Here is a 12586-nt window from a genome sequence, read left to right on the forward strand (position 1 = left end):
AAAGAAAAGAAAAGAAAAGAAAAGAAAAGAAAAGAAAAGAAAAGAAAAGAAAAGAAAAGAAAAGAAAAGAAAAGAAAAGAAAAGAAAAGAAAAGAAAAGAAAAGAAAAGAAAAGAAAAGAAAAGAGAAAAGGAGCAAGAACAAGAACAACACACACAAACCACCACCAACAAAAACACAACCTGCCCAAAACAATGACCTTTAGAACACCCAATAGGCAATAAATATTTTGATGTGGGGAATATTGTAATTTAGATTTTGCATTGTCTTGTTAAGCTTCAAACCAGGATGAGCCTGCATTTTACTAAAGATAGGTCAGAATACAGGCAGTGCCCTTAAATTTTCAAACTAGTGTGTCTGCCTTAGCTCCTCATGCTGCATGGCCATGACTGTTAGCATCAATGATTCATCTATATAAATTTTTGAAAAGAAAAAGACTTTGTGCAGGAAAATAGACCTCTATGGATTTTGTGTCCAATGAATTGCATTAAGAATTGCTACCTTGATATATGCTAAACCTTGTCATGTAGAAATGTAAATATTTATATTTTATTTGACCCAAGAATATTTTAAATTTGTTTTACATTGAAACAAAATAAATTTAACATTATGAATTTTTTTTTTAATGTAATTTAACCTCTCCTCTCAAAAGACTCTTGCTTCTTCTTTTAGCATGACTATATCGCAAATATGATTTTATTGGCTGAAAAATGGCATTGAAATGTGATGGATCAAAGTTGGTTTTGAGGTGTATTCAGAGAGACAGAGAAATTGTAATTTATTTCTTGATATTTGGCTGCTTCTTTCCAGTTCCTCTTTGCATTTGATGCTCATTACCTTTGGCTTAATTCATAGGCTCCTATTCCAGAGCTGAAGGTGCACGTGGAAATTAATCATGAAAGATTTGCTAACCCAACATATTTTAACGGAAGGACTTTCACCAGTGGAATTCATGTGGTTGTGCACTAAACTGTGATGCTTTCGAATTGAGCCTTCTGGGTGTTGGTTCAGAAGGAGGTTTGTTTCATTGTCTAATTGATGATCTTTGCAAGAAACTGAGAGCAACCACAGCCAATTGTCCTGCTAGTTGTTAGAAAATAGGGACCAATGAAAAACCACCGACTCTGGGAAAGTGATAAAAAGCTGGAGAAGCCCAAGTACATTCAGATAAACAGGATGTACCAGTGAAGGTTACAGAGGAATGTCTCTAGGGAAGTAACTGTTGGTCTTCTTCCAGCTCTCTTGGCTTGAACATCTATTTGCAACATGTCCATCTGCCACCAGATGTCTCTGCATTATGTTGAGTAGTGCAGACACTTCTCTTGGTAAAAAAAGGAGGCAAGGCCTCAATTGAACTCAAGTTCATTTCTGTGGGTTTTAGTCTCAATTGTTTAATTGTGTGTAAAGCACTTGCTCTTTAATAATAACTTACGTTATATGAATATAATCATACGTATGGTAGGTTTCAGGTAACAAAGAAAAGGACAGTAGGCCAAAAAACTTTTCAATGCCTAAATCCTGTTGACATTATTAAAACCAGTTTCAAAGTCTTTTTTCATGGCAAGTCTCTTTTTGAGGATTTTTCTTGTGTAAACCAAAGATTAAAGTACCAATATTATGTTAAGAAAATTCTTATCTATCCGTGGATTGTGTATCTGAAAAGCCTTATTAAAAATTAGGAAGATATGTCAAAGATTACCAACAGATACTTGAAATCCTTATTTTTCAAAACTACGAAGTTACTGCAAATTTTCTTATACTGAGTTTTGGAAAAAATGGAAAATATTTATAGCTCTGGTTTTGAAACAACAACCTTCCTTCCTTCCTTCCTTCCTTCCTTCCTTCCTTCCTTCCTTCCTTCCTTCCTTCCTTCCTTCCTTCCTTCCTTCCTTCCTTCCTTCCTTCCTTCCTTCCTTCCTTCCTTCCTTCCTTCCTTCCTTCCTTCCTTCCTTCCTTCCTTCCTTCCTTCCTTCCTTCCTTCCTTCCTTCCTTCCTTCCTTCCTTCCTTCCTTCCTTCCTTCCTTCCTTCCTTCCTTCCTTCCTTCCTTCCTTCCTTCCTTCCTTCCTTCCTTCCTTCCTTCCTTTTTTATTTTTCCCTGCTGTTGCAAAGCCAGCATTGTAGAAAGGATGCAAATTGGCCACAAGCCTAAATATCAGTGGGAATACATTGTCTTGCTGGATTTGCATTCTTAAATACTACCTTAAAAACCCTATATAATGATTACTGCAATGATCTTGAAAATATCAATCAGAAAAGGAGCTAATAATTACTAGGCCTTTAACAGAACATGAACTAATTAGTCTTAACTGCAGATTTTGTGTATATATTTGTGTAATTGATGAAAACAATTTTCAGTGACTTGTCTGGCATGAAGAAAAGCTGCTTGTTTCTGTTAATAAGCTTCTTAATGGAATAAATAAAGAGAAAATCAAAAAGTGAAGAAGACCAATTAGTTCTTTAGATTTAGGGATCTACAAAAAAGCATTGATTTCTTTTACGGGCAGAACACATTCGGATGTAAACAGTTGCCCTGGAATATAAAACTGTTCCTCTCGCATCAATGAAGATTAAGAAATGGTAATTTCTGAATTGGTGATTATAAATTATCTGTCAAAACTCTATATAGCTTGTACAGTGATAGAATCATGGAATCATAGAATGGTTTGGATTGGAAAGGATCCAAAGATCATCTAATTCCAATCCCCCTGACATGGGCAGAAACCCCTCCCAGGAGATGAGGTTGCTCAAGACCCATCCAATCCGGCCTTGAACACTTTCAGGGGTAGGGCATCCACAGCTTCTCTGCGCAACCTGTCCCAGTGCATCACCACCCTCTGAGTAAAGAATTTCTTCCTTACATCTAATCTAAATCTACCCTCTTTTAGTTTAAAACCATTGCTTCTTGTCCTATCACTCCACTCTCTGACAAAGAGTCCCTCCCCAGCTTTCCTCTAGGCCCCCTTCAGTACTGGAAGGCTGCTATGAGGTCTCCCTGGAGCCTTCTCTTCTCCAGGATGAATAACCCCAACCCCCTCACTCTGTCTTCATAGCAGAGGTGCTCCAGCCCTTTGATTATTCTTATGGCCATCCTCTGGACTTGCTCCAACAGGTCCTTGCCCTTCTTGTGCTAGGGGCCCTAGAGTTGAATGCAGGACTCCAGGTGGGGTCTCATGAGAGCAGAGCAGAAGTGGAGAATCACCTCCCTCAACCTGTTGGACATACTGCATTTGATGCAGCCCAGAACGTGATTGGCTTTCTGGGCTGCAAGCACACACTGCCAGCTCATGTTGAGTTTCTCATCTACTAACACCCCCAGGTCCTTCTCCTCAGGGCTGTTCTCAATCCATTGTCCACTCAGCCTGTGTTTGTGCCTGGGATCACCCCAGCCCAGAGGCAGGACCTTGCACTTGGCTTTGTTGAACTTCATGAGATTTGCACAGGCCCACTTCTCAAACCTGTTCAGGTCCCTCTGGATGGCATTCTTTCCCTCCAGCATGTCGATTGCACCACACAGCTTGGTCTCATCAGCAAACTTGCTGAGGGTGCACTCCATCCCACTGTCTATGTCACTGACAAAGATGTTAAACAGCACCAGTCCCAATACTGACTCCTGAGGAACAAACACTGCTCGACACTGATCTCCACTTGGACATGGAACTGTTGACTCTAACTCTCTGAGAGCGGCCATTCAGCCAATTCCTTACCCACAGAGTGGTCCATCTGTCAAATCCATGTCTCTCCAATTTAGAGACAAGGATATCATCAAGCCTACATTTTGTTTCTGCAGGCAACAGATAAGACTCCAACTCTGAATGTGCACAAAGAAGAGATGTATAGAATAAGAGGAGAATAAGGTGTCATTTTTACATCATCCTCCCTCAAAACTGAACATCACCTAAGAGAATTTAAAGACCTTTTGGAAGAAGAATATTCTGAATTCTCTATATCCTCTAGTTGTTTTGGACACCATAACTGGATGTTAATAATAACGCCCGGTAAATGCCCTTTAACATCAAAATAGTGGCAGGAATACTGTTTGGCTCATTTTCTGACATCGTTCTAGGAGACTGTGTCAGGTGTGCAGGTATTGTATAAGTTCACGCAAATTAAGTTCACCTGAGTTTATTCAGACTCTCTGTTACTGTTCCAGCAGAGGTGAATTTTAAATGAGAGGATGTAAATTACAAACTGGTAGGTGGCAGTGAGTCCTGGTAGAGCTGTGGTGGTTTTACCGTGCTAGGCAGCTGAACCACAACTGCTCTCTCACTCCCCCTCCTTAGATGAGGAGGGGAAGAAGTAAAGGAAAGAACAACTCATGGGTTGAGATATGGATGATTTAATTAAAGGAAAAAAAAAATAATTATTAAGGAAAGATTATTATTAATTAAACAATTTAACTAAACAATTTAACTAAACAATTAACAATTTAACTAAATAGAAAAAAAAAAAAGGAAAGGGGAAAAGGGAGGGGGAAAGGGAAAACTAAACAAAACAAGTAAAGGCTATGGGGAAGTGCAGAGGAAAGAAATTACTCTCTACTTCCCACAAATGAGTGATGCTTGACCACATCCTTGAAGCAGGGCCTCAATGCACATACTCAGTGTTTGGGAGGAGGACAGACGTTTTCACAATGAGAGCCCACCCCTCCCCTCTTCTTCCTTTTTCCAACTTTTATTGCTGAGTGTGACATCATATGGTACGGAATATCCCTTTGGTTGGTTTAGGTCAGCTGCCCTGGTGATGTTTCTTTTCTCACATTTTTGCCCACCCCCTAGGAGGGTTAGAGAGAGTCCTGATGCTGTGCCAGCACTGCTCAGCAGCAGACACAACACTGGTGTGATACCACTGCTGTTTTAGCTACAAGTGCAGAGCACAGCACTGTATGGGCTGCTGCAGGGAAAGTTAACATCCCAGCCAGACCCAGTACAAGAGCATGTTAACTACAGAGAGTGCACAAGTCTGTCAGAACTGAGATGCAGAGAAAGTCTAAGGTGATACAGGGGTCACAAATTAGGTGAGCTCAAATCTCTGGGGATACCTGGTCAGCATCTGTACAAATGGTATCCAGGTTTGAGTTTATGGTTATCTGAATAGGTTTTATACACAGAAAACTCAGATTCCAGCTTCAGTCTTACACAATTTTTACTCCATGCTGTGTAAACTAAGGTTTGATGCCACTTAAAAGTCCTGCTGCACTTTATACACATTGAATATACAAGTGAAAAACTAATAAGGCAAGAAACATCATCCCCTGTTGTCATCATTTTGTGCAGGCAAATTATAGTATTCAAACCACCTTTGATCTGAAGATATTTTATGTGTGAGATTGGCTGCAGCCAACAGTGCTCAAAATGCTGTCTCTGTTTTTACATTTAAAAAAATATGGCCAGAAGTAACAAAAACAAAACATATATCTATGTATATATACATATATATATTGGCTGGATACATTTGTACATACCAGGTGTTGCCAGTCACAGAGCAACACTGTTAGTATATTAAGGTCAGAATTCCAGATTCTCCAATTCTAGTCAGAATTGGATGGTAATGGGAAGTCTCAGACAGGTAAATTTACACCAACATTTCAAACTGGAATCCACAAGTGAGATGCTTAAATCTTCATCTAGATACCTAACTAAATGAGGTCTGATTTCAGGTATTCAGAAAAGCATGTATCATCAGAAAAGTATCCAGCACCTTTCAAAATGAAGTTGGAAGGTAAGCTTTCCTAGATACCTAAATTTGAACACTTTAAATTGGTTAATTTTAGTGTTTCCACCAGTAAAATATTGTAAAACTTTTATGGGCCACCAATGAGTTCTTATAAGGCACTGTAGATGTATTTGGAAAAAAAAAAAAAAAAAGAAAAAAAAAAAGGGATGAGCATAGAAGTAATGAGACTTTCAGTAGTATATATCCTACCTATGATTTACCATGGGAATATCGTAACTATATTACACACAATTTATATTTACCTGTAGAATTCTGTTTATGGGCATCTTATATATTGTCATATCTAAGAACAATATTTTACTGCTGGTATGCTAAAGACCTTTAGGAAATGGGTGCAATTCTATTAATATTTTTATTTTAAGATCATTCTAAGTCACTTTTGTGCTGCTAGAAAATTACTCTAATTAAAAAATCTAATTAATCTAATAAGATCTTTGAGACTGATACAAATGAGCCTGAAAGGTTTTCAGAGTTCATGGTGTTTTGTTCCGTGTTCTCTGCTCAAAACATATAGAAAGAGAAAATGTTTCCATATACTCTTCTCGGTAGCAATGCCAGGAACAGTCATCTGAGATAAAGGTGAAAAAAACAACATGGACATATTGACCTTTACTGTAACTTTTATTGCACTCAGTACTGTAAATTGAACCCATAAGTCTTGTAACTACTTCCATTTTACAGGAATGTGCTAAAATCCCCCCAGTGAACAACTGGAGGTAGCTTCTTATCAGCACTTTGTCGTCAGGTAGTAGTTGGCTCATACCATGAAACCATAGCACTACATTTATTCTACTTTATTGTTTGTTTGTTTTTTTGATGTAACTACAGAAATTCTCACTATCCATATAAAGTATAATTCTGTATGCTTTCTACTTAGATATTTGTTTTGGTAATGACTTATGGAAATTGTTTCTTTAAATTCATTATAATTTACTTTTAAAAACATCTTTACATGTTCATTGTTCCTTTGCTAGATTATTTATTCACTGTTAATTTATGTATGAGATGGATACATTGTCATTTCTCTCTATGGTATTCCCTTTGTTGTTATGCAAAATTTATCTGTTTCTTCTCTTAGTCATTAATCCTAAAATCTGAATCTTTCTTCTTGTTGAACATTTTATTTCCTTTTTTTTTTTTTTTTTTTTTTCCTTTGCCAATAGAATTTGGAATTATTCCACTGAATTTCAGGCTTTTAATTAAAGCTCTTGACTTAGGATCAACCTAAATATAAACTCCTGTAATGCCAGGAAAAGAAAGGCTACACCCTTGGGGTAGTTTTATATAAACTGACAATAAAAGTGAGTGGGTAGGGGACAACAAGAATGTGGATTAATGAGGCCTCTGTTCTGACTAATGCTTGATATTTGATAAACATCAAAAGTTATAGATTTGGTCTTCAAGGGTGAGAAAAAAAAAACATTTTTTCATGACTGATCAATTATCAGCAATGTTTGATAACCTGTTGGTCTAATGTAAGTGTTACTTTGCTAATAACCAGTGTTGCACTGAGCAGAGCTGTCACGGAGCTGTTTGCAGAGACACCAACTACCATGAACAGGAACTTTAATGCTTAACTTAATCTCTAAGTAAAAATACCACCAAATTTTGCTAAATTGTAAATATTTAAATTTGGGGGAAAACTTCTCAACGTACAGAACTCTTAAATTCTGGTAATTTACTTAGACTTAGGTTCTTCCTGAGCTCCTTTAAAATGCTTGATAACTTGTTGGGAAAAGTTGCACTTCTAAACACAGCTCTGTCTAATTCACCATCTTTTTCATTATGTTAAACGGGGCCTGCTTCAACAAGTTACATTTAGCATCTTAATCATAAAATGACATTAATAGAGTTTCCATTAAATCTTAATACCAATTATTTCTGTCTGATTTAACTTGGAGTCTTTACTGACACTGGTGGTTTATTCTTATTATTTTTTCCAGAGTTAGTGTCAATAATTTGCTCAGGACTGGTCAGGGCAAGTTTTCAAAATGAAGGCATCAATACTACTTACAACTCTTACCTTCTTATTAAACATTTGGCAATATCAGATATGGAAAATAAATGACGCCAGCTTAGGAACTAGCCCTTGAAGACTGGATATCTAATGAACACAAAAAGAGATCAAGGATCATCTCCTGGAAAAGCAGTGCAAGGACATTACATCTGTATATGTTTGTATATATACATATATACATACATATATATATATATACATATATATATATATACATATATGTATACATGTCTGTTTGTATTTTGTTTTAAGCGCATAACTCCCCTAAGGAGGCAAGCAAATACTCTTTCAGTTTTAGAGATGTCAACTTCCATACTTCAGGGGCACTCACAATTTTTAGTGAAACTCCATGGAGTTCTTAGAGTTTGGGGAGAATATTATGCATTTATGTGTCTCTCTATGTATTCTGATGTCTACTCAAAGGCTTCAAAGACAAATTTAGAAATTGCAATTTGAGGAAAAATGTTCTAATTTTTGATGAACAATGAAAACTTTTTATTGTCTGTTTGTTACTTTTATTTTGTTCTTTATTTCATACTCGTTCATGTTTCCAATTGTTTTAAACACAGTTGGCAGCTGCATTTTAATCATATCTATTCATTTTATCTGTCTCTTTAAACAATTTCCAATTAACAGATAACTCTTCTAGAATAATATTATGTTCAGATTCTTTTTAATTAATTTTATTACCAAATCCTGTTTGCTTTACTCTTGCAAGTATTCCTGCAGAAATCAGTTGGACTACTTGTATGAGAAAAGCAAGCAGTTCTTGCCTTTATTTGGTAAAGCAACAGACTTGAACAAAAGCAGTACTATACCTGCTATGGGCAGCCAGAAACAACGACGAACTCCTTGATAAGATTAGATGTAATTTTAAATGCAAATGTGACAAAGAATCCCTCCCACCAGCCCCAACTTCTAACTCTACAGTAATTCCACTGCAGCAAAACAGTTGAAGAATTACTGACAAGAGCCAGACTGCCCAGTAAGCACCACAAAACAGACATAGAAACATGATCCATATTACTACGCGTGGCAGACATTTTGCACTTCTTTCAAAAAAGAAAAAAGAAAAAACTAAAAAGGAAAACAATCTTTTAAACCAGGCAGACATAAACCTTAGACATTCCTAGTTTTACTGTTACAGGAAAACCTTAAATTTGAAACATCCTTATAGATACACACTAAGTATACTTCTGTGAACCAACTACTTGTGGCTGATTTTTTCAAAATAAACATGTTTTGCATAGTCATTGCATATGAACAAATTGTTTTAACAAAAAGACTTTCTCCAGTCGCAAGTTAATCAATGACCTTTCACTCACAAAATTCATGCCCACAAAACGGACACGTGAGTCCGCAGTTATGAAATGGGTGTAAGACTACATGCAACACAGATTCCCCATCTAACTCCATATTTGTTCTTTAAAGTAACGTATTTGATTAATTCTGTCTTTAACAACCGAAACTGCCAACGTAATGCCTACTTATATCCTTATTTGCAGTCCTGAGATAAGCACTATGCAAATCCATACACATACGATTCAGACATGATTTACTTTTCAGTATAACTGTATTTTTTTATGTTTGCCTATTAAAACATACCATTTTATAGATGGGTCATGTATTTAAATTGTAATCCTAAAGATAATAATGTATGTTTAGATGCTATGATTTTATGATTCTATGACAGCTGATTGGCATGATGCAGAGCACACTGAGCACCCATTCACTAAAGCCCATCAAATACCAATAGGCTTTGGATCAAACCCAGAGGCCGGATAACAGAGCTAGATTACAGAATTCAAACAGCATAGGCAGTAGCTCTGAATAACTGAGAAAGGTCACTAAGCAGAGCAGGATAGGGTGTTTTACAAAGTGTCGCCAGTTTCTTGCTTCAGAATCTAAGGTTTTAGTAATAAATACATAAATAAATAAATATTCTTGCTCCATTCCCTAAAGAGCATGAGGAAGGAGTGTCGTCTGCAGCTAGCCTGGGACAGTTACCCTCAGCAGCCTGCCCAGTCAGGGAGCAAATGTTAAAGTGTTAAAAGTGAACTAGGATGGGTGTTAACTGCCTCAGCACTAGTTAGCTGGTGGCAACATGGGGTGAAAGACCCTAGCTTCCATCTTCCACCACCTGTGAAAGCAGCAGGCATGCTTCTAAGCCCAAAGTAGACAACAGCTGGTTTCACTGACCACAAGTCAAGAAGTGCTGTACCATGCAATGGCTTTTCATAGGAGAGCTTTCCCGCATTTCCTAACAATTTTCAGTTCTTGGATTTATCTGAAAGTATGTTATCCTTTACCAAGAAGAGTTTGTCCTTGCTATCACATACTTTGTCCTGGACTTTGTGATCTGTGGTGTTCTGAGAAGGACAAGTGCCCTTACTAGATAGATGGTCTTGGCACACATCTGTGACACATTTGATTCAGGCACAGAAGTGTGATGTGACTCTCTGTTCACGGTTAACCTGCACCTCACTTCTCCACCTGAATAACAGAGATAACACCAATCCTCCCCTATCTCTGAGAGGTAGTGGGAGGATAAAAACCATTAGTGACTGCTAAGTGCTAAAATATAATCTCATTGAAGTCCATATAAGTGCCTCCGCAGATAGCAGGCCTCAAAATTGTTCAGAGTATATATGACTCTGTCTCAGCTGTAACTAATTTTGTTGCCCCTCATTTTATGAAAATAAGAAATTCACCTGTTTAGAACAGTGGCTTGTAAATCTGTTAGAAGAGAGATGAATAAAAACCTTTTAAGCTAATATTATGTTCATGCAGATTTCAAAGAACTTCTTTAAACTTAGCATTGTTATACTCTTTAAAAAAAAAAAAAAGGAAACTGAGCAAAAAAGACACAAAGTGACATGACTGAGGTCAGACAATTAGCTGTTAATGGTATTGGATCATGTTGATCAGCCCAGAGGCAGGACCTTGCACTTGGCTTTGTTGAACTTCATGAGATTTGCACAGGCCCACTTCTCAAACCTGTTCAGGTCCCTCTGGATGGCATTCTTTTCCTCCAGCATGTCGATTGCACCACACAGCTTGGTCTCATCAGCAAACTTGCTGAGGGTGCACTCCATCCCACTGTCTATGTCACTGACAAAGATGTTAAACAGCACCAGTCCCAATACTGACTCCTGAGGAACAAACACTGCTCGACACTGATCTCCACTTGGACATGGAACTGTTGACTCTAATTCTCTGAGAGCGGCCATTCAGCCAATTCCTTACCCACAGAGTGGTCCATCTGTCAAATCCATGTCTCTCCAATTTAGAGACAAGGATATCATGGGGGACAGTGTCAAATGCTTTGCACAAATCTGATAGATGATGTTAGTTGCTCTTTCTCTATCTATGGTACTTAAAAACAGCAGTGGGAGGAAAAAAAAAAGATTAGCATTTCTGTCTAAAGAACTAGTCAAGGAAAAAGATGCGCAATATGATCACAGATACAGAAGTAGGATTCTTGACAGTTTAGACAAACCTGATTTTTGGTAGATTAGGGATGAGTAGACAGCGAGAATTCAGAAGAGTAAGGTCTGGTTGTCTGCTGTCAGAAAAGGAAGTGTGCTGGGGGAGCAGCTGTGGCTGTAACAGATTGCTCTACATAAACAGTCAAACACTGATTGGGTGAAAATGACTGCCCACTGTTACAAAACTAGTGGGAACTCTTGTGTAGGAGGCTAGAGTCATTATGGCATGCACAGAGGCCTAGCTCCCACAGAATGAGCTGCTTCAAGTCATACTGGAGAAAAAGCAAAAAACTACCTGTGAATAACAGAGGTGATCCTTTAGTACTTCCTGTAAGTTAAAATGGCACTATGTGCTAAATGACTGAGATACTAAAGCAACAGTGTGGAGGTGGTCTAGCTATCTTGGTGAAATCCAGTTGTTGGTACTCAAGTTTAACTGAATATTAAATTCAGAATTTTTCTGAATGGCTTTGGCTACACAGTCAGATGTTTAGTGTCTGTTTCAGAGGAAGAGTGGTCAGCACATGCTGATAGATAGCACACATATTTCTGTGGTAGCAAAACCCAAAGGCACCTAAGACTGTGAGTCACTTTGAAAGCATGAGCTTGGATTGACCTGGAGATACATGAACCTTTATTTGTGATAAATCTATATTTTGCACACAGGCAATCTGACTGCAGCAGTTACCAAGAGTTAAAACTGGGAGCAAAACTTAAAGTGGCTATGGTTTAAGAGAGGTGTCTTTCCAAGACATAACTTGTCCTCCTCTATCATTCTCCGACAGGCTTATCAGAGGAACTTTCTGCATTCAAAAGAGCCATCTTTCACAGTTCAGCTAAAGTGACCACAGCACAGTGTGAGATGACATGTTGCTCTGTTTCCAGCTTCCCCCCCCCCCCTTTTTTTTTTTTTTTTCTTTTTCTTTCTTTCCTTTAAACTTTCCTGGCTTGATTCGAGCTGCCTATCATTGGTGCAGACCCAGGCCCTGCCAGGCCTTGCTGCTTCAGACGTGTTGGTGAAGGGGACGCTCCAGGCACCCTGCGTGCCTGTTCAATGCTAAGAGACTGCAGTGCTGGGGCCTCCTGAGGCCTGAGCCACAAGAAGAGGATGTCCCAGCTGGGATTGAGTCCTGGTGCTGAAAGGGTGCACTTCAACCTTTCAGTTTGTACACAAGTCCCAGTGTAAAGGCATTATCTTTCAATTGGCCTTCTCAGGCCTAATTTTCAATCCACAAGTAGGAGTTAGGTCATTGAGGATATCCTCACCATTAGAGTTATTCAGTTTGCATAAAGGCTCTACTTAGCACTTGAGGAAGGAGTGCTGATTTTCAAAGTGTTGATTTGATCC

Source organism: Anser brachyrhynchus (genome assembly GCF_964034855.1).
Source record: "Anser brachyrhynchus genome assembly, chromosome: Z".
NCBI classification, from domain to species: domain Eukaryota; kingdom Metazoa; phylum Chordata; class Aves; order Anseriformes; family Anatidae; genus Anser; species Anser brachyrhynchus.